At 39.1% G+C, this 21209-nt stretch overlaps 1 long non-coding RNA gene across 1 annotated transcript; it reads left to right on the top strand.

The window, feature by feature from the left end:
* Positions 1 to 255: 255 nt before the first annotated feature.
* On the top strand, positions 256 to 3988 carry LOC119890765. Its single transcript, XR_005442296.1, has 2 exons — positions 256 to 414; positions 3634 to 3988. It is a non-coding gene; the product is annotated as an uncharacterized LOC119890765 (long non-coding RNA).
* Positions 3989 to 21209: the final 17221 nt, after the last annotated feature.

Genomic DNA, 21209 nt, shown 5'->3' with positions numbered 1-21209 from the left:
CATGCATACAGTATGCAAATCCAGTCATTCCATTTGAGCAGAGTAATATTCTAGCACTTAATCACATTTCCGGTTGTCAAGCAGTAGCAGTCGTCTCCATCAAACCTCACTTGCTGAGGAATAACTGAGGAATTTCATGGAAATTTAACAGGTTCTTTTTTAAAATTTACATCAAAGCCTGATTAAACACATCACAGCTGAAGAGATTTCTGGGTGTGTTTTGTGGCTCAAACTCTCAAAGTGTCGCAGATTGCTCCTCAGTCCCTCTGTTCAGCCAGACTCAATCATCCCCAGCCCTCTGCATTGCTCTCTGTCCTTATCTCTAACTCAATCTGAAAACGGGATGCACCGTTTTGCTATGGTTTCCAGGTCGAACAACATGTTTACTCGAAACTGTGTGCAAAGGGCATTGAGGTAAGTTTTCTGTGATTTATTTGGTGTGTCAGAGGTGTTACCCAATCAGAAGAAATGTACACTAAACAAAATTATAAACATTTTTGTTTTTGCCAACATTCATCATGAGCTGAACTCAAAAGATCTAAGACTTTCTCTATGTATACAAGAGGCCTATTTCCCTCAAATATTGTTCACAATTCTGTCAAAATCTGTGTTAGTGAGCACTTGTCCTTTGCCGAGATAATCCATCCACCTCACAGGTGTGGCATATCAAGATGCTGATCAGACAGCATGGGTATTGCACAGGTGTGCCTTAGGAGAAGTGCTCACTAACACAGATTTTGACAGATTTGTTAATAATATTTTAGAGAAATGGGCCTGTTGTGTACATAGAGACAGTCTTAGATCTTTGAGTTCAGCTCATGATGAATGGGGGCAAAAACAAAAGTGTTAGCCCCGCTATTATAAAGGCAGTACACTTGCATACACAACAGGGTGTTCAAGACACCAATGTTTTTGTTTAAATAAACATTTTGGTAAGTTTTGTCAGGACTGAACACTGTTGTCACTTCCCTCATCTACTCTGCATTTAAGTGGCCACCTCTGCCCACTCCTCACCTGCAACTCATTCCCTCATCAGCCACTCACCTGTGCACTAAAGCTGGGCATACACTGTACAACTTGAGCCTGTTTTAATAATTTTACAGTTGGGCCGAATATCAACTTTGGGCGCTGTAGTGAACAGGGGGAGTGAGGGCTGATCAGAGAACTAGGTCTCTCCACGTCTTCCTAGCCACCTAGTCAATGTACAACTATGCCTCTGTTTTTTAGAAGTTATGGCACACAGGATGGCACACATGATCAAGGCAGCACATTTCTGCATGGTTAGCATCATTGCTTAGCAAATAAACATCTACCTGCCTCGTAGCTTTCAAATGAATCTTTATTGACAATTGTCAATAGCCAGAATGGGCCGACGTGCCATTTTATGCACATACAGCGTGAGCTCTATGTCTGGTTGTGGCTGACCATCGGACCGTAGCCTACAGAGTGAGCAAGTAAACCCAGAGCTTTGGCTTTACATCACAGATGATTTACTTGTACAGTGTGAGTTGGAATTAAAATCGTACAGTGTATGCCTAGCTTAACTCACTTGTGGCACTTGTTCATTGCCAGTTCATTAAAGTTGCCATGTCCCTGGTTTTTGCTTTTGCTACCTGGCCTGCCTGTGTTTGTTGTCTGCCTATGTTCCTCTCTACCTGCCGGCCTGTAAGCTAATCACCTAAAAATCACTGAACTGAACCAGTCTGCCTGTTCTGTCTGTGTTTTGGCCCAATGCCTGTTGTTCGGTATAACCCACCTTACATAAAGTCTACATTTACCTCCAAGTTCAAAATATAGAGGCACTGAAGCTATTAAAAATAAATGGTCCTACTTTTAACATCTGTCGGAAACTAATTCCAGAGCAATAGTAGCAGCAGAAAATAGGGATTAGCTGCTTTAATGCTCTGTCTTAAGAGCATTGGCAAAATACAGTGGGTTGAAAGTAGAAAAAATATTTTAAAATAGCTATCAAAATAAAGTAAAATACTGTTTGTGCACGTGTACCTGTTTCCCCTGCACCCAGAGGGATAGCTGGGAGGATCTCTGAGGCCAGAGACCTCTCTGGGTCTTTTGTAGCAGGCGCCAGCTCCAAACTGACTGACTGAGGGAGATAAGGCGCTCAAAATCCCTACTATTCATTTGATCGAAGGCTATTGGTATTCTATGTCCGTTTCTCATTTTAACTTTTGGAAAAGGAGAGCAGGTGTGGCGCATTAATGTGTTGCTCTCTGTGTCTCACATCAACCTCAGGCACAAGAAAGAGAAATGAATTGACTGACAGTGCTATGTGGACAGAGGTAGAGGGAGAGGGACGAGGTCTCACTGTTGATGGAGAGATTCAAAATAAACATCTCTTATACACCTATATCACTGTGACAACATCTAGCCATTTCTTTTCCAAAGCCTTGGAATGTCACTTAGCGATTTGTGTGCTTAATATTGAGGATGTGTTTGCAACATCATATCTTGCACCAGACTAAGTTTTGCTGAGTGTAATATCATTTACACTAATGAAGAGTGGTTTCACTGCCGCATAAAATACACAAAAACCCATAGAGACTCTTCAGATTTATAATACTTTGTTAGTTAGATTGCTAATTTACATTCTTAGTCCTTGAGAACGATAAAGTTGTGTTGCTAATGGAAGACAAAGGAGAGCAAAGGGAAATAATCAAATGCTAATTTACACACAAGGCACCCTGGGACATAACTGATACAGGCCTGGATGCATTTGGCTTTAGAAAATTAATTCTCTGCAAGCTGTCCTGTTTATATTATTTCTGTGGTGCATTGAAATGGATTCATCAAGTAAAAAAGTGGGACTGAGGGAGTTAGTTACTGTTGGAAAAGTGAGTGTGATCTATAGTATGTGTGACCATAGTTAGTTATATTATTTATTATGCACATTCAGCCGCTTATCCTGCGTACACGGTTGTGGGGGGCTGGAGCCCAGCTGACATCGGGCAAAAGGCAGGGTACACCCTGGACAGGTCACCAGTCCATCACATAGACAAACAACCATTCACACCTAAGGACAATTTTAGAGACACCCGGAGAGAACATGCGAACTCCACAAAGAAAGGCCGGGGCAACCGGGGTTTGAACCCTCAACCTTCTTGCTGGGAAGAACAACAGTGCTACTCACTGCACCACCACACAGATACAGTCTAAGACACAGTTTACCCAGAAGAACTCATTAAAGGACATTTTACTAAGACGTGTAGTCCTTAAATCATATAATAAGGGAGACCAGTAAACCCACATTTCTATTGCTGATGCAGAAGTATCTGTGAGTGCATACATCTTTGACTTTTTGTCTAATTCTGCTTCACATAAGGGTCTATGGTATAGTTGTTTTTCAAGAGACAATATGTTTGTAATTTTGGTTTATCCTTACATAAACAAACTTTCCTTGTACATCAAGAACTATTTGTACTGAGCATCATGAATACTCTCTCTTTCTTCATCCAATCATTGATCTGGATCTTCGTCCCCCAGGAGATTCTGCCTCTTCCATTCTCTCCCTAGTTTACATGTTATCATTCCTCTCTCTCCCTCTGTTTGTTTGTTTCTCCTCTCAGTGTGAATGCTGTTCTCATCTTCTGTGTTTGTGTGGCCTGTCCCCCTTTCCAGGACTCTATGATGGAGAGAAGGTGGTGTGGCTCATATCCTACTTAGTGGGTGTCTGAAGTTAATTGTCCTCCTGGATCAATCCTCTTCACTTCACAATCTACATTTTGTCATCATAATTGTATATACTATGACTTTCTGTTGTGAATCTATTCTGTACACACAACATTTGTTCCATGTCTGTCCCTCCTGGGAGAAGGATTTCTCCTCTGTTACTCTTCCTGTTAAAAGGGTTCTTTAGGGGGAGTCATTTGAGTTGAGGGTCTAAGGACAGAGGATGTTGTATGCTGTACAGCTTGTAAAGCATCTTGATTGTGATGTGATATTGGGCTATATAAATAAAATTGACATGACTCTGCGTAATCTGTTAAATAAAATGAAATAAATTAATCATACAAAAAATAGATTTTAACTGATTAAACCATCGATGTCCATGCAAAATGCCGCAGATCTTTATAGAGAGCTGCATTTCAGACATATTCACAGGTTTATTCCAAAGTCACATTTATATCTGACTATACGACGATATTCTTAAATGTAATTTATGTTGACATATCAGTAAAAGAGGAACACTCCATGTAGGAAAGTGAGTGTTAAACATACCTGCAGTTCAGCAAAACAACTTATAATAGTATTTCATTACTGGCCCTTTGCATGTAACAACTGCAGTTGACACTGCACTCTCCTCAAAGGCACTGACTGAGTCACAGACGCTCAGATTTAGATTCCACACAGAGAGAGTCTGTCTGACCGACATTTGATTGATCTGAGCATCCTGAGTGCACTATGAGCAGAGCTTCTTTTGTCTTTCACTTTATCAGCTCCCTTAAGGTCATAAAAGATTCATGTGCCATGGCTTCCAATGTTTTTTAAATTAACTTTAAGTAGAGCAGCACAGAGAGACACCAAGAGAGAACAGTGGTTTGTTGATTTTATAAATATTTTCTAAGCCTTCCTCCTTCCCCGAGAAAGTTCTGTATAACCAGAGAACAAATTGAAAGAAAGATGGCAGATGAGTGAGGACAACAAGCTCATTAAACGTATCCAAGGAGAAATCTGAGTTTTTTAATCTTTAGATGCAAATCTACTTCTTCTACATCTACCCATACTTTAAATTAATGCAAACAAACCCACCAGCTGTGAAGTTGATTGTATTCCGCAGCATCTCCAGTGCAGCTAACCATTCTACAGATTCAGAGATTTTTAATTATATTTTTAAATCTGAAATCAAAAGTGATACATTGATACAGTGAAAATGTGAAACATTCATATTGGCCAACTGGCATAAAATAAAAATGTAAATAGAAAGCAGCTCACAAATGTAATACTTTACCATAAGCATGTGTCTCAACATTATCATCAATACAGCAATTTATGTCAAGGCAAAACTCAACAACGCTAATGTGACAAAGCTGTCATCCCAACTAATTTGAATGTGATTTCTTGCTTTTGTTAAAACACGTCAAAAACAGCATTTGTTATTTATTACCTTAATACTTCTGTGGCAATTACCATAAAGCTGCTCAATTTTAAAGAGGTTAAAGAACTGCTGAAGCAGGCAGCTTCTCCTGACAGCCGAATGAAAGCTCAGCTTTTTCAGTTGCAATCTATCACTGAGCTAAAGCGTCCACTGACAAATTTGAGTCTGTGCCCTGTTCAGTGGATGCAGATGTTGCATCATCTACAGTTTCACCAAAAGGAAACTTGTGGTGATTTTTTTAAAGAGCTAGAGTCAGAGAAGACAACTTGCTTTCAAGTCACCTATTATGTATAGAGGGCGTCCACTATGCTCAACAGGTGTCAACTTACTTCAGCACTAATTAAAATATATAATTATCTGATAGCAGAACAGTAGATGTTCTGCACATTAAAACAGCTACAGTGCCACCAATAATCTCAAGGTAATACATACTTTCGTAATCGAGGTAGGTGGTGCAGTTGATTTGTAGTGGGATACAGTAACTATAGCTCATGGCTCATTGTCACCATGCCCCACCCTCCATCACAGCCCTGTCAATACACACATGCATTTTATAATTTTCATTGTATACAGAACCAAAGACACACATAGTTAAATCAGTCATGTATATGCATATAACAGAAGTTTGCAGCAGTGTGTGAAGGGTAGCTTTTCATGGATGAGCTTTTGGTTCACTCCCAGTTTACAGGGGATCTCCACCGATATTATAGCACATGGTTCAGGTCTTGGGGAGCACAACTTCATATATAAAAAAAGTTGTACAAAGATTTTTGTGGCTTCAGAGGGAGCTGTGTGAAATCTGATAAATCTGGGGGCGTGGAATTAGAAAAGAAGTACCAGACCTCTGTGGTCCACTCCTCATCTCTGCTTAAGGCTAGCGGCTTGTTAGCAGTTAGCATAACACACCAGAATCTCAGACAGAACTGTCGGGGGTCAAGGTGCATAGAGTGTAACGTAGGCGGCAGTTTTTGATAAGGTAAGATAAGTAAAAACGACATCTCTGGTTCTGCTGCATTAATTTTGTTCTTGTCCATCATGAGACCAACAATGTTACAGGAGTGCAAGGCAAAATCAAAGGAGCACTCTTTTAATATCTATATTAAATTAATAGTTTAACATTTTAGGAAATACATGTATTTGCTTTCTTGCCAAGAGTTAGATGAGAAGCTCAATTCCACTCTCGAGGCTTTTTCTAAGGCTACACCCAGCAGCTGGACAGTTTAGCTTAGCATAGAGATTGGAAGCAGGGGGAAACAGCTAGCCTAACTCTATCCAAAGGTAACAAAATCTGCCTACCAGCACCTCTAAAGCTCACTTATTGACATGTTATATCTTGTTTGTTTAATCCTTACAAAAACTGAAGGTTGAGGTTTTACTGGGAGTTACAGTAATGACTTAGCTTTCAATGTGCTGGTAGCCTATGTTTTGTTTTGGCGTGTGAACAAAGCCAGGCTAGTTGTTTCCCTATTTTCATTTTTAACTCATAAACAATACAACTATGTCCTTCCTCATTAAAATTAAGTGAGCAGACCATTTTCTACAAGAGGAAAATAGGAACTGTGATGTGAAAAAAGAGAGCAGAAGCTGGAACCACTATTTATGGGATAATGTGAATTATGCAAATTAGGTCTGGACTTTAAGTCATGCAAATTACAAAAGTTCTTCATTCCAGATAAATTATACTTTCTTTTATCTCCAAAGCTTCTCTTTTTTACTACAGTGATTTTTAGGAGTAGTTCAACAATTATTTTCTTAGGAGACTGAGATGACATGACTGAGACACTATGCTTCTTTCTGAGAGGAATAAGTGGTTGCCTTCATGAATGTCAATCATGTTTGGCTGCAGATGTGGCAAGACTTTGACAAAAAAATCCAGAAAGAAATAAGGGTCTGTGAAGGCCATTACAGTTGAGGATAAAGACTGAACTGTAAACAAAACAGTTGCTACAGCCATGCTAGCGAAAGATAAGATTTATTTTGTAGATCATCATATTTTGTTAAATGAGACGATTAACAAGCTAACTGCCTGTGCTATTTCTGCTAACGTGCTGATGTTTAGCAGGTATAATGTTTACCATGTTCACCATCTTAGTTTGGTTGTTGAGACTCAAAATCAAAAATGTTGACATGCTGGTGTTGATAGAGGAAGATCCCCAGATAATTCCCAAAGTCTAGGTGCACCGTCTGCGAACCATGACAATCTTTACCAAATTGTATGCCAATCCATTTAGTAGATTTCACTGGATTAGTGAAAACGTTGAGAAAAGCCAAGCTGAATAAAAAGTCAGCACAGTGGATACCTGTACCAAACTTAATGGCAATCCATGCAATAATTGTCGAGACATTTCACTAAAAAATAAAAATGTCAACCTTGTAGTGGCACTAAAGGAAAGGTCAGTGGATCACAAAAATCAATAGCCTTCAGCTGTCTTTCTGTACAACTGTTGAGATATTTCAGTCTAGACCAAAGAGGTGGGCTGACATTCATAGAGCTAACATGGCTAAAAACACTATAGTCACTACAGAGTCTGCAGAAACTACTTGCTCAAGGAAAATACGCCTCAGCTGCTGCAATTGAGCCCCTTTGCCTCATTCCAGCGTGTACAGATTACAAGATCTGTGTCAAATGCTCCTCCACCTCATAATAAACATGAGGACACTGTTGCAGATTAGCACTCAGCGAATATGTAATTATACATTATCCACCGGGTTGAAATACGATTAGGCACAAGCAGGGATGTTTTCTGTGAATGTGTGTGTGAGAGCGAGAGATACAGAGAGATGGATGTAGTGACGATAGGTATTTACGTGTATTCAGGACTAAAGATGCACAGACGAATGTATCAGGTGCTGTTTCAATACCAGAAAGGATGTTCTTTCCCTGATTAATACTCCTGTCTCATATGTCTCTGCTACCGTAAACCAAAGAGAAGGAGATTTAAAATCTTACCTTTTTATGTGAACTAGACCTCACATTGATCATTTAAAGAAATATCATGCTTCAGCAGATGAAACTCAAGCACCATGTCCAAAGATCAAGATTAGTCTGAGCAGGAATTCTTTTTTAAGAAGCCTGAATATTGTTTTTCATGTGGTTTGTTGTAAAATTGCCTGCCAGTGGAAAAACGCTAGTAAGTGACGGGAAGGGAGAGGCTGAAGAGCAGAGAGTCTGCACAGTAACATTTGACTGCTCTGGTTGAGCAGAATGGAGAGGTCTCATTAAATTTTAATTGCAGCACGATGCTGAGTGCATTGCCATTCACATCAAGATGCATGTGACCTTCTTTTTTCTCATTTCACTTCTACAAAATGAGTGTTTACAGCTCATCTGTCCCCTTGCAGCTTAGCAGCCTTGTGATTAAATAAAAGAATGTCAAAGAAAACACTGACTTCATTTTTGCAATTTAGATCTCTAAAATAACACTCAAGACTTTCAGTATCCCACAAGAATAATCTGCATTTCATTTTTTTTGTGTTTGTGGATATGGGCATCTTTTGGGCTTATCATGGAAACTGTTGCACATGTGTGCGGCATGGGAAATTCTGCTTATAGCAAACAGATATCGGACCAGTCTGCCTGAGGTATGAAAAACTGTTTAGCTAAATTCATAAATGAAAAACTGCACCCATAATCCTCACAAAAGGGTCCAATTCCTTTTAACTGCCTAATAAGTGTTTCAATGTGAACAATCTCCCACTTGTATGTACACAATAAACATCATTATGCTCTAACAATACAAATCACAGGAATAAAACCTGAGTCACACGGTTTCTCACAGTCCCTGTTGATTTGAGAAGGAGTCACGTGAGCAGGAAGCAACTTCTTCAGTATTTATGCTAGAGGAGATTAGTGCGTGTTTATCATCTTCCTGTCCTGGATGGGTGTTGCATTACAAGGTATTGTCTCCAAACTGCCAGAATCAATTAAAATGAATAATGAATGCGTACTGACGCTGTTGGTTGTGAGTGCTCATTTTGTTCTAGCTCCCACTGTTCTCGCACATGCAGAGTGGTTTAATTTTGCAGGAGGTACAAGAAGCTCATTCTTTTATATATAAAAGTCGGTCTTTGTCAGGTTAACGGCACTGCATGTCCTCAACAAGCCTCACACCACAAACTCTGCACTCCTTAGCTCCACAATAGCTAAACATGTACCATCCTGGCTCTTAAAAGGCAATTTCGTACTGACAGTTAGAGAGTTCTTAAATCAAGAGTCATCGATGGCATTACTCACCTTACTAAGATCACTTTACCCATTTCAGCAACCACAGTTGGAGGGCTCACACAAGCAGGAACTAACCAGTGGTCACCAAGCACCAGCAGACATTGGGCTCTTTACAGCTAGCTGCACTATGCTGATTTCCTACTCAGTGTACTGTAAGACCAAAAATGTAGAATATGCTAATCCAGTGGTCTTGGGGATATTCAGTCTTGACTGCTTGAGAGACCAACATTGCCATTCCTAAAGCCACACTGTAAAGGTGACCTTCCTGCCTAATGTTGGCCTGAACCCTGTCAGAGTAAAAAATAGGCTTCCTTGTGTGTTGCTATGGCAATCATCCAGCATGTGTCACACTCACCTGAAGTAGGGTAAGAAGTTTTAAAGAATTGCCAGAGTAATGTTAATGGTTATCGTTCTGTTATAAATAGTTGACATTCAAGGTGTTGATCCGGTGAAATCAGAAATGTTAGTGGCCTGGTTTGATTTGAGCAAAAGTTAAATAAAAGTTACATCCAGTTAAATTTTGTCTTAGGTTACAGCTTTGGAATTCTGATAAATGCATTTTGTTGTTTTTGTAGACCAACCTAAATACTGCTGTAAAATGCAATTATTCACATCAAATACATCTTCATTTTCAACAGCTTGTGCAAATGTGCAACACATACATATGACACAGACTGTATGTGACACAGACTGTATGTGACATAGACTGTATGTAAATGTTGATAAATGGTGGAAATAAAACTAAACTAGATATTTGGCCATTAACTGAAATGGTTGAAAGGCAATTTTTCCCATTTGAATTGATTAATGGGGGCAATGTATGGCTTCGTTTTTGCAACCGTGCAGGTTATAGCTAAATCAATCTATTAGCATTTGCATTATTGAATTTATGTCAATGAGCAATTAACTAGTCTGTAAAGACTAAACCAAGAGCTCCAAATATTATGAGGTGTATGAGGTGCCAGATCCAAATCCCAAACAACTCTTCTCTTGACATTCTGCTCTCAGAATATGCACTCTGCTATAAGAATATGTATCTTATACACCAACAGAGTAAACAAGTATTTTTCACCTTTTAACTTACAACATCAATTCATTATTTTCCTATTTCTATTTCCTGATGCAGTGTTGTTTTGACACTTAAAAAACTTTTATGCTTCATAGAGTATAACTCTGTAAAATTATGTCTAGACAGTACAGCTGCTGTTTTCACTGTACACAGTAGATAACATCTGCCTGAATTCTGCATCTAAAAACCTGGTTTCTGCCCAGGAAAGCTGCCAAATTATACCAAACTCCAGCAGAGGACCTTCAGTCTAATCAAGTTTTTTCAGGCTTTTTAAAATTTTGCAGGCAGCTGCTGGTGGGAGAGGAGTTAATTAGAACCCGACAACAAAGTAACATTATGAGAAAGATTTAATGCAAAATCGTCCGTGTGTGAGCACGGGGTTACGGCGGCCATAAATTGATGCCATGTGGAGAAAAGTGGAAGAGCTTGATTACTTCTGCAGTAACTGTCATCACTGGCAGGACAATATGTTCACTTTTAATTTGCCTTGTTGAATCGTGATTAAATAAATGCATTTAAAAGAAAATGTTTTGTGACAAGATAACTAAAGGTGATGAACTGTTCTTAAAAGTTGAATACAAATAGAATATTTTTATATATTAATTTTCTTTACAGACACATGCTTTAGTTTTTCCAGTGAAGCTTTATGTCAGCAGTTTCTATTGTGACTTTTGTTGTTTTGTTTTATTGTGGCTCTTTCAATCCACAGTGTTAAACATATTAACAATAGATATCTTCCATCTCCATTATTTCAAAAACATACAAAAGGCCTGTTGATGCTATCTCTTCTTAACAAATATCACCCTCTTGTGGTACATGAACGTAAGCACATTTTCAACAAGCCTTCAGTGCTATTTTTCAGAATCAGCTGTATGGCCAAGTAGTATTACATATAAAAGGAATTTGCTTTGGTATTTTGGTGCGTAACAAAAATGTAGGTAGTTCTTGTGGATGAAACTGCAAAACTCAACAAAAGGAATGTTTTATTTAGATCATCCCTCATTTCTCACACCTGGTTTGCGCACTTAAATTGATATTTTTCTTAAAATAGTTCTAGAGAGTAAAAGCACTGTGCACTCACATAGGTGAGACATGCTCAGGTTGAAATCCACCTTTTTTCATCTATGACTCATCATAATAGGAAAAGCAAACATGTCACTAATAAAATTAATGATGGCTCTGTTGTATTCAAGTGTCCCAGTAAGCCATATAATTTTCATTTAATTAGGTAATCTCAAGATCTCCCTTGCAGGAGAGACCTGATGACAGCAGATAAAAAGAAAAAACAAACATAGCCAGACATAACAAAAGTACATACAGCTCAGAGACAATCACAGACATCACTAAATAGATGTGTTTTGACAACATGACAGTGCATGCAGAATAATAGGACCCTGAAGCAGCCAAAAAACATTCAGCCATCTATTTAATTATGTGTGCTTTTCCTGAGTGACTTGTCAAAATGTCTTCTATGAAATAGACCCATAAGACAAAGCTTTGGTGGAATTGATGGACACAAGGTAATCAAACATTGGGGCGGCACGGTGATCCGGTGGATAGCGCTGTTGCCTCGCAGCAAGAAGGTTCAAACCCTTGCCCCGGCCTTTCTGTGTGGAGTTTGCATGTTCTCCCCGTGTCTGCGTGGGTTCTCTCCGGGTGCTCTGGCTTCCACCCACCGTCCAAAGACATGCGGACTAGGTTGATTGGTCACCCTAAATTGTCCTTAGGTGTGAATGTGAGTGTGAGTGGTTGTTTGTATATGTGGCCCTCCAATGGATTGGCGACCTGTCCAGGGTGTACCATGCCTTTTGCCCGATATCAGCTGGGATTGGCTCCAGTCATCTTTGTCAGTGAAAGGCTCTCTTTGTCACCAGAATTGAAAACACAATCAGAATTTTAAGTTTTCATTATATATGTGAAACAGTGGTTTAAATGACAACAAAAATATTATAAACACAGAATGACTTTTAAATGGATTCACTTGTTACATGTGGGCCTATGCATCATTGCACTCATACACACACGCGCACAGCTATATGTTAATGTATAATACATGCTGTACACACATAAAAACACATGCACACAGTGTGTTTTATCAGTTCTTATTATTATTCTGAATCTGTTTAATCCACTTATTTTAACTGTTTTAACCTAAGCAGGTGTATAGTGCATCTGTTGCATTGCTTCTTTCTATGATTATCTGTTGTTCGTCTTAGTAGCCTATAGGCTAAATCTTTTAGCAATTTATGTTATGTTCTGTCTAACTATTTGACCAGAGTAGCAGCCCTAACGTCAATTGTGCATGAAAACAAATATAATAGTGTTTCAGAGTTGTTGTACAACATTACTTTGTAATGCCACAAGATGGTGTAACTTGTTTTATTGCACACGTGTGCCTTATTGTCATGATCGGCGCTGCATTCGCCACTTGTGTTTGTTGAAGCTCACATGATGGAAATAGGACCATTACCAAACAACTTACTAAATCTGAATACAGTATAAGTCATTAAAAATCTGTGATTTCATGGTACCTTGGAAAAGTATTTTTAGTATTTTTGAAATACAAAAATACAGTAGTTTATTTTGATATGTGGTAAGGCTGCTGTAGTTTATTTTGATACACTTAAAATTAGATATTTGGTAGCCTATTTTAAAATACATTTGATGTATTTTTGCCCATCCCTGCTTATTGTTCCTGCTTAATACACTAACAAATAAAAATAAACATTACCTATACCATCTACACAGGAGACAGATGTAGCATGATCAAAACACCACAGCATCACACATCAAACGTAGAAAATTCACAAATCATTCTAAATATAATGAATATATTAATCTAAATCATGTAAAATTTATAATAGTGAATTTTATAGTTTCACTGGGTAGTTTGCATTTACAAGTAATCAGAGGGCCACGGTTGCTTGAAAGATCCAAGATTGCACAAAAAACGATTTGCCTCGCCGGCATTTCCTAAAAATACAAGTCTCAAGATTCTGTCTTAAACAAGTTGTTTTGATGGAGGAGTCCACAACCCGAGAGAACGCCTGCATAGAAAATCAGAAGATTTATCTCAAACAGAATTATAGAAACATATCTTCATAAAGACTGTGCTTTTTAGTGTCTGTGTTCTCCAGTAGCAACAACTTGTGAGTTAAATCCATTTGGGATTATTTGGATTTGGATGAGCCACATATTTCGCTATCTAATCTAAACAAGAATTACTCTCCTGTGATAAAGAACAGCCCCAGGCATATTAAAACATTTTTTAAATTATTTCACTGATACAATTTCTGAGATCATAAAACACCAGGGGTAGCGGTGAATCAACTGATATAACAAAGCAATCAGATATCAGTAGATTTCTGTTACGTATCCTGAAGTAATAAGGTTAAAGAGACATTCCTAGTGTTCCAGTATTCAAGATAAGTTACTTAGTTTAAGGCAGACCACTCTAATATGTGTCCTAACATGATTCCAGGCAGAAAGATCAGGTTAGCAGCAAAAACACATAAAAGATATGTAATATTATATTTGTCTTTCTGGCAAGTTATCAAAGATTTACACAAACAATGCTGAGTTTATCATTGAGGGAAGTGTACAAACCCAAGCCCAAGAATGCTAAACAGCTATGTGCCAAGTGAAAACAAGCAATTGATCTCAAAAAGTTGTCTGTCAGACAAGTTATTCAAGCCATCTCCTCATAAAGCCACACGCCAAGGAAAAACAATCATCAAATCTCACGTGTCTGTCTTTTCTTCAAGGTGTACACAACTACACCTGCAGCTTATGAACTTGATGAATACTGACATAAACACCTCATTCCTTTAATTATACACAAACCAGGTAGCTAGTTGATTCAGATATCCACACCTATCCTATAGCTGCATAACACTGCATGGCCCAAGATGTCTGCAGTTGCTACAAATTAGATTTACAGTGAAAGTCAGTTGTGTGTCTTACAGTGTGGTGAATGCTACACAAACACATCACCACACATCAAGTTCACACACTGCTGATGACCTGTCAGCCTGACATGTGATCCACGACCATGAGAATGTGAAAATTGGAGGAGCTGGATGTGATAAGGAGAGGACATCTGCTGAGCTTGAATTGGGACTGGATCTGATGAAGTGAATGGGGTGGAGGAGGGCTGCAGCGATTTTTACCAAAATGACAGCAGAGGAGATCATCAGATTGTGCGCAGCAGGTCCAAAGACTCTCTGAAGAGCGCCTGGGCATGACAAACCTGTTCCTAAAAGAGCTCTTCAGCTTTCTAAAACCACTAGATGATCCACATTTTGCATAACACTCTTGGGCTTCCCACCCATTCTTTGTACCCAGAATTACTGTATCAAATGAAAAAAGTACTCAGTATTCAGAAAAAATATACCTGTGTACCATTATATTATAATTACTGGTTGCATGAAATTTAAATACTCAAGTACCTCCAACATAAGGTAGCCAACAGAACAAAAATATATAACTGTTTAAATACTTATAGAGTGAACTCTGGAGTTTTAAGAGCTTTAAGAGTTACCCATGGAGCCATGTAAGGACAAGTCCTTAAAACAACATGGGAGGTTTAATCCCATGCCATTTGAGCTGAACCTGTGCATCCTCCCCAAACATGATGCACTACAGAGGATTCCCTGTTGTGTCATCGCTGCGTTTTTTAATTGACAAAGATGGGAAACATTAGTGGTAAATTTAGATGACAACTTTAATGGCCTGGGTCGAAATAGTCACAGACCATAATGATATCAGGACACACGGCTGACAAACTACAGCGGTTTACTGTCAGAGGTCGGAAAGAATTAAAAGGTCGGCAGTCACTTTGTTATTTTTTATCTTAAAGACGTCATGGTCTGCTCATTTTCAGGTTCAAAATCTTATTTAGGGGTTGTACCAGAACAGGTTAACATGGTTTCATTTTCAGAAAACACATTATTTTTTCTTTATGCTGCACATAGCTGTAGCTCCTCTTTTCACCCTGCATGTTGAAAGTTTCATTTTAGCTATGGAGTGATGCATCTTACCTCTACAAGATCTTTGTTGGGAGTTGCACATGCGCGGTTCCTAGTTAAGGACAACCATCCATTCAGAAGCAGAGTAGGGCGGATCGTGAGCAGCCAGTTAACACTGCAGGTGCCTCTCAAGTCTCTTAATTGCATCCACGTTTCCCTCACTTGCGTCTTAGTCCCACCCACCAGGGATGCATGGAGAGACGCAGGAAACCAAGCCAGAAAAGAAGGAATGAGGAAATATGTTTTAAGAGACATGAGATGTCCTTTCCTCCGAAGCGTCACGTGAAGTGGTGTCTGTTTCTGATGACGGCGAAAGCTGATCACAGCTGGATCTCTCAGTTATCAGTGCAGAGCAACATGGTTCTCTCTGTAGCTCTTAAGCCTCGAATATAATCGGGAGCGGATGCTGACTACTTCTGTTTATGCCACTTTCTGCAGTCAGCTTGGCGGACACGTTCCACACATCACGTTCCACACATGCACAGTAGATCGGTTGATGCCCTGGTAGCGTCCGCACAGACCCTACGCGTACCCCCTCTGATGACGATTTTTTCGTCACGCGGACCCTAGCGTACTCGCAGATACGGAAAGTATAATCCTTGTCTTAAGCCCTGTATATACTTGCTTTTTAACAATGTGTAGGCGTAGACAGGCGTCGGTGACGCAAACGGCCACATACTTGCCTGCGTACTTTGCGTGTGACTGGAGGATTAAACCTGAATCCACTAGGGGGCAGGCCAGGACCGGATCGTCCCTCGCTGACACCGGATTATCTTCCTTGACAACCTCCGAATTTGCACATCGTAAACAAACCAAACATGGCGACACTCAAGCAGGTTGTGATTTTAATGAGACATCATAACAATCTCGGTAATTGCAGATTAGCTCCAAGAGTTTTATTGTAAACATCCCGCCATAAATCTCCTTTGTTAAGTCTGCTGCTGACCTTCTTCTTCTTTAGGGTTTAATGGCGGTTGGCAAACCAACTGCATACCGCCACCACCTGGGCTGGTGTGTGGACCAGTAGAGTGCTGCTGACCTGCCGGTCAGATCAAGACTGCCCCCACGTTCATGTGCTGAACTGCATCTCGTGTTAGCGTTAATGTGTGCACAACCTCTGCTCCAAAGGAACGCAGGATACGGGTGGCAGCCATCTTGCGTACACGAACGCGTAGTTAAAAGCAAGTATATCCAGGGCTTTACATGTTTAACAAACACGTGCACATGAATAATTATAGGTTTCTGTATGTCCTGGTCACAGGATCATTTCTACTGGCACAATGCTTATATTATCTGCATTTATATTTATTGATTCTGATTGTGAATTCGTTATTGAATAACCCAGAATATGATCATGTTGTCTTGGGATTTATTAGGCTAAATGTTTAAAGGAAATTGAAATTATGTAACTCATGTCAATGCTCAGTCTATAGGCTTTGCGTTTATTTCCTCTTCTGATATCCTTTAACTCTACTGCATAGGCCTACATTTTATTTGCAAGTCACATCACTCACAATTAGATCACTGCGTTCCATCATATCAATCTAATCATTGTTTTTTTTAGTGCAGCTTTCAATCATTCTTTCATCAGCTGAGTTTACTCGTGGAGCCGCCGGTTGCTTTCATCAGATGTAGTCGGTGAGATGGCTGGATGAGCAGCTTTATTTTCCTTTGCTTGCTTCATTAGAGACTTTAGTGCAGTTTAGTGACTCCTCAGGCTACGTGTTTACTATGTTATTATTATGTTACTATTTGAACTAAACACAGGAATGACCAGCCTCACATGTGACTGAATGGAAATACGATAAATTATGTAAAACGTGTTTCTTGCTGACAGACTCTCTCTGACTTGATTGTCTCCATAATAAAGGTTGATGGGAGAAATAGCCTAAAAGATAGAAAATCTTTCTAATATTTGAAGTTGTGTGTGGGGCGTTTGTTGTTCAGACCTACGTTGAACTACTTGCTGGAGCAAGAGTTTCAGAGTGGTGAGTTAATTTCTAACAAATGTATCTTTCATCCATAAAGTTTTAACTGAGCTCTGTCTCTACATCAAAGTAACTTTATGTCCATTAACTGTCTGGAGGGTAGCTAGCGTTTGGAAGGGAGAAGAGAGGCAGCAGGCGGACATCTCGTCACTGTGTGCTGCAGCTCAGTGTTTTTGTGGGCGTGTGGGACAAGTCGCTATAACGTGCATTTAGCTGTGACGTCACAGAGACCAAAGGGAAAAGGCTGGACTACAAACGAGCTGTTTTCAGGCAGTTCAGAGCAGTGTTTTCTGTGGGAGATGGGAACTCCCTTTGGGCTGCACTTTTGGCTTTTTCACTTTGCAAACCTATTACATGCACAAAAAAGGTATATAACTCAATAAAGGAGAGGGAAAAAGCCAAAAAGCATAATATGAACTCTTTAATTCTTTTTTACTTTTGAACATTTTAAAAAGAGAGTACATGTTACATTTACTAATAGGATGTTTATTAAATTAAATCAAATTAAATTAGATTTTAATGAAAAAGTCTAGTTCAAAAACCAGCGAGATGACTTATAGCTGCAGGAGCCAGCTAGATACTGTGTCCCTAAAGAAAAGTATTGGTATTGGTCAAAGAGAGGATCTGGATCTCTCTGAGCTCAAAGCTTTATCTGCACTAAAACATTTCCAAGAAGCTTTTTCAGCACCTGAATTATATGAAGTTATATAAACTGGTCTGCAGTGGTAGAAAATAACTATGTACATTTACTCAAGTACTGTACTTAAGTACAATTTTGATGTACATGTACTTCACTTATTATTGCTATTTCATGCCAATTTCTTTTCTGCTCCACTGCAATTCAGAGGCAATTATTGTACTTTTTACTCCACTACATTTATTTGACAGCTTAAGTTACTGGTTACTTTGCAGATTGAGATTATTAATACAAAATACACTCTCCAGCCACTTTATTAGGTAAACCTGTTCAATTGCTTGTTAACAGAAATAGCTAAGCAGCTCAATGCATTTAGGCATGTAGACATGGTCAGGATAACTTGCTGAAGTTCAAACGGAGCATCAGAATGGGAAAGAAAGATTTAAGTGACTTTGAACATGGCACGGTTGTGCCAGACAGGTTGGTCTGAGTATTAAACTGCTGATCTACTGGGATTTTCCTGCACAACCATCTGTAGGGTTTACAGAGAATGGTCCGAAAAAACAAACAGCGAGTGTCAGTTGTGTGGTCGAAAATGCCTTGTTGATGTCAGAGGTCAGTGGAGAACGTGCAGATTGGTTCGAATTTAGGGTAAACAAAATTAAGAGCATGGAACCATCCTGCCTTATATCAACAGTTCAGGCTGGTGGTGGTGGTGTAATGGTGTGGGGGATATTTTCTTGGCACACTTTGGGTCCACTTAGTACCAATTGAGCATCGTTTAAACATGGCAGCCTACCTGAATACGGTTGCTGACCATGTCCATCCCTTTATGACCACATCTTCTGATGGCTACTTCCAGCAGAATAATGCACCATGTCACAAAGCTCAAATCATCTCAAACTGGTTTCTTGAAAATGACAATGAGTTCACTGTACTCCAAAGGCCTCCACAGTCATCAGATCTCAATCCAATAAAGCACCTTTGGGATGTGGTGGAACGGGAGATTCGCATCATGGATGTGCAGCAGACAAATCTGCAGCAACTGCGTGATGCTACCATGTCAATATTGACCAAAGTCTCTGAGGAATGTTTCCAGTACCTTGATGAAAGTATGCCACAAAGAATTAAGGTTGTTCTGAAGGCAAAAGTGGGTCCAACGCGGTACTAGCAAGGTGTACCTAATAAAGTGGCCAATGAGTGTATAAATCAAATAATAAATTATGATACGTTATTATAGATTTAGCTACCCAGCAGTATATAAAGTAGTAACGTATAGCCCCATATTTACCAACTGCAACATTAAAGTCAGTAATTATAATCCAATAAAATGAGATACATTTTTCTGAAATGAGCCACTGCACAAGTACTTTTACTTTTGGTACTTTATGTATATTTTGATGCTAATCATTTTGTACTTTTATTTAAGTAAATGTTTGAACAGAGAATTTTGCTACTTTTACTAATGTAAACAGTGTTTCTTCCACCACTGCTGGTCTGTCAATGTGAGATGCGAACTATGCAGGAATAGGAGCCCAGCAATGCCATCATTTCACAGGGAAGTTCACTTCACTTATTATAATCTTGTAATCAACATGAAGCCCCTCTACACCTGTCCCCTAGTCACTGGTGTTGCTTCAGAAACAGTGAAGTTGTTCCTAAATTATTCATCTACATTGGTTTCTGAAAAATAATCTAGAGGCAAAAATACATCATGTTTTGGGAGGCACACTCAATCAGGTCTCAGTGGGTGTTTTCACACACAGTTAACACACAGACACAGAGCCGCCCTCTGGTGGTCGTGTTCCTACCTTCACCTCTTCCTCTTACTATCCCACCGGTGGTCAGTGCATACAAACTCATGCTGTGCAGCTAAACTTTGCTCAAGCCAACAGATTTATTTTAAATTCTAGTGTGGATCCCAAAGTTTGCAAAGACACTATGTAGGTTGGGCTTAATTTTGTGGAAGTGTTTACAAAATAATGCACAAGACATCTAGAATATTTCCCTTTGATGGGAATAATACAACCATTCAAAAAAAAAGCATGGTATCTTTATATATATATATGGTTAGAATATTTAACACCAGCGTCACTGAAGAGCTGATGCACAATTTATGTGTGATACTGTCAGACAGACTGAATAACATGACTTGCCCAATCAATGCTATTTACAGAAAGAGGAAATAAAAGGGGAAAACTGGGTTTTTAGAGGTTAAACAGAAACAGCTTGAATTTTATATCTTGGTCTGTATTCAGTATTTAAAACTTATTTTAGATCTCTGCGTCAATCTTAATGGATTTTATATATTTTGCTTTTCATTCATTAGCCTATCTATCAACAATGTCTTTTTTTTTTTTTTACCAGATTAATAATATATGGAAATATTAAATGGCTGGCATTCCCCTTATTTAAGATTAGCCTCATTAACCATGATGCATGTGTGCTGCTTTTCTAATGCTGCTTGTTTGACACTAATGGAGTAAAGCAGGGAGTTAATGTGTTGTTTAGGCTACCAAGTGAAACAGAGAGGAGAAAGGCGACGGACTGGCAGATTGCCTTGGAGGCTGGTCCAAAACAGCAATAATGCCGTTATTGGCAGTTACTCACATGTCTCCTTATCATGAACATGCACGTTATTTATCACATTAATAAAGTTACATGGAAAAGGAGTTAGACACAGAGAGAGACAGTCCTCCCTCTTGATAACCAAGTATTTCTATTTGGCAGAAAAATGCTACACTAAAGTCATCATTTTCTCTTCACATTAATTTACTGTCTTTCCCATTAATTTACATGTGGCTTCATTAGACCAGTTACTGTTCATCACAAAGTGGATTGTGCTAGGAATGTGATTAGAGCGCCTCCCCATCGACCTTTATTTATAGATTGCTTTGAAACTTGTAGAAAGAGTTAAACTGTAAATGGCAATTTTACCCAATAATGATCATTACCGGCACCAGACTACTGGCTTTGCTGCCCCCTTGTGGATAAACTCTTTACAGCCTCAGATCAAGCTTCCCTACCCGCCAATACTGGGGAGGGAAAGAGTTTACCTCAGGCCACTAAGTGGAGGTCTGACTGCCCAAATGAATGATCACTGCATCAGTTTCTTATTTGTGCAAGTCTTTATTTAGGACAAAAAGTTAATTT

Source organism: Micropterus salmoides, unplaced genomic scaffold (genome assembly GCF_014851395.1).
Source record: "Micropterus salmoides isolate LMB-PRFRI ecotype aquatic unplaced genomic scaffold, ASM1485139v1 Ms_hic_scaffold_6, whole genome shotgun sequence".
In the NCBI taxonomy this organism is placed as follows: Eukaryota; Metazoa; Chordata; class Actinopteri; order Centrarchiformes; family Centrarchidae; genus Micropterus; species Micropterus salmoides.
This window is presented reverse-complemented; position numbering and strand designations above follow the sequence as displayed.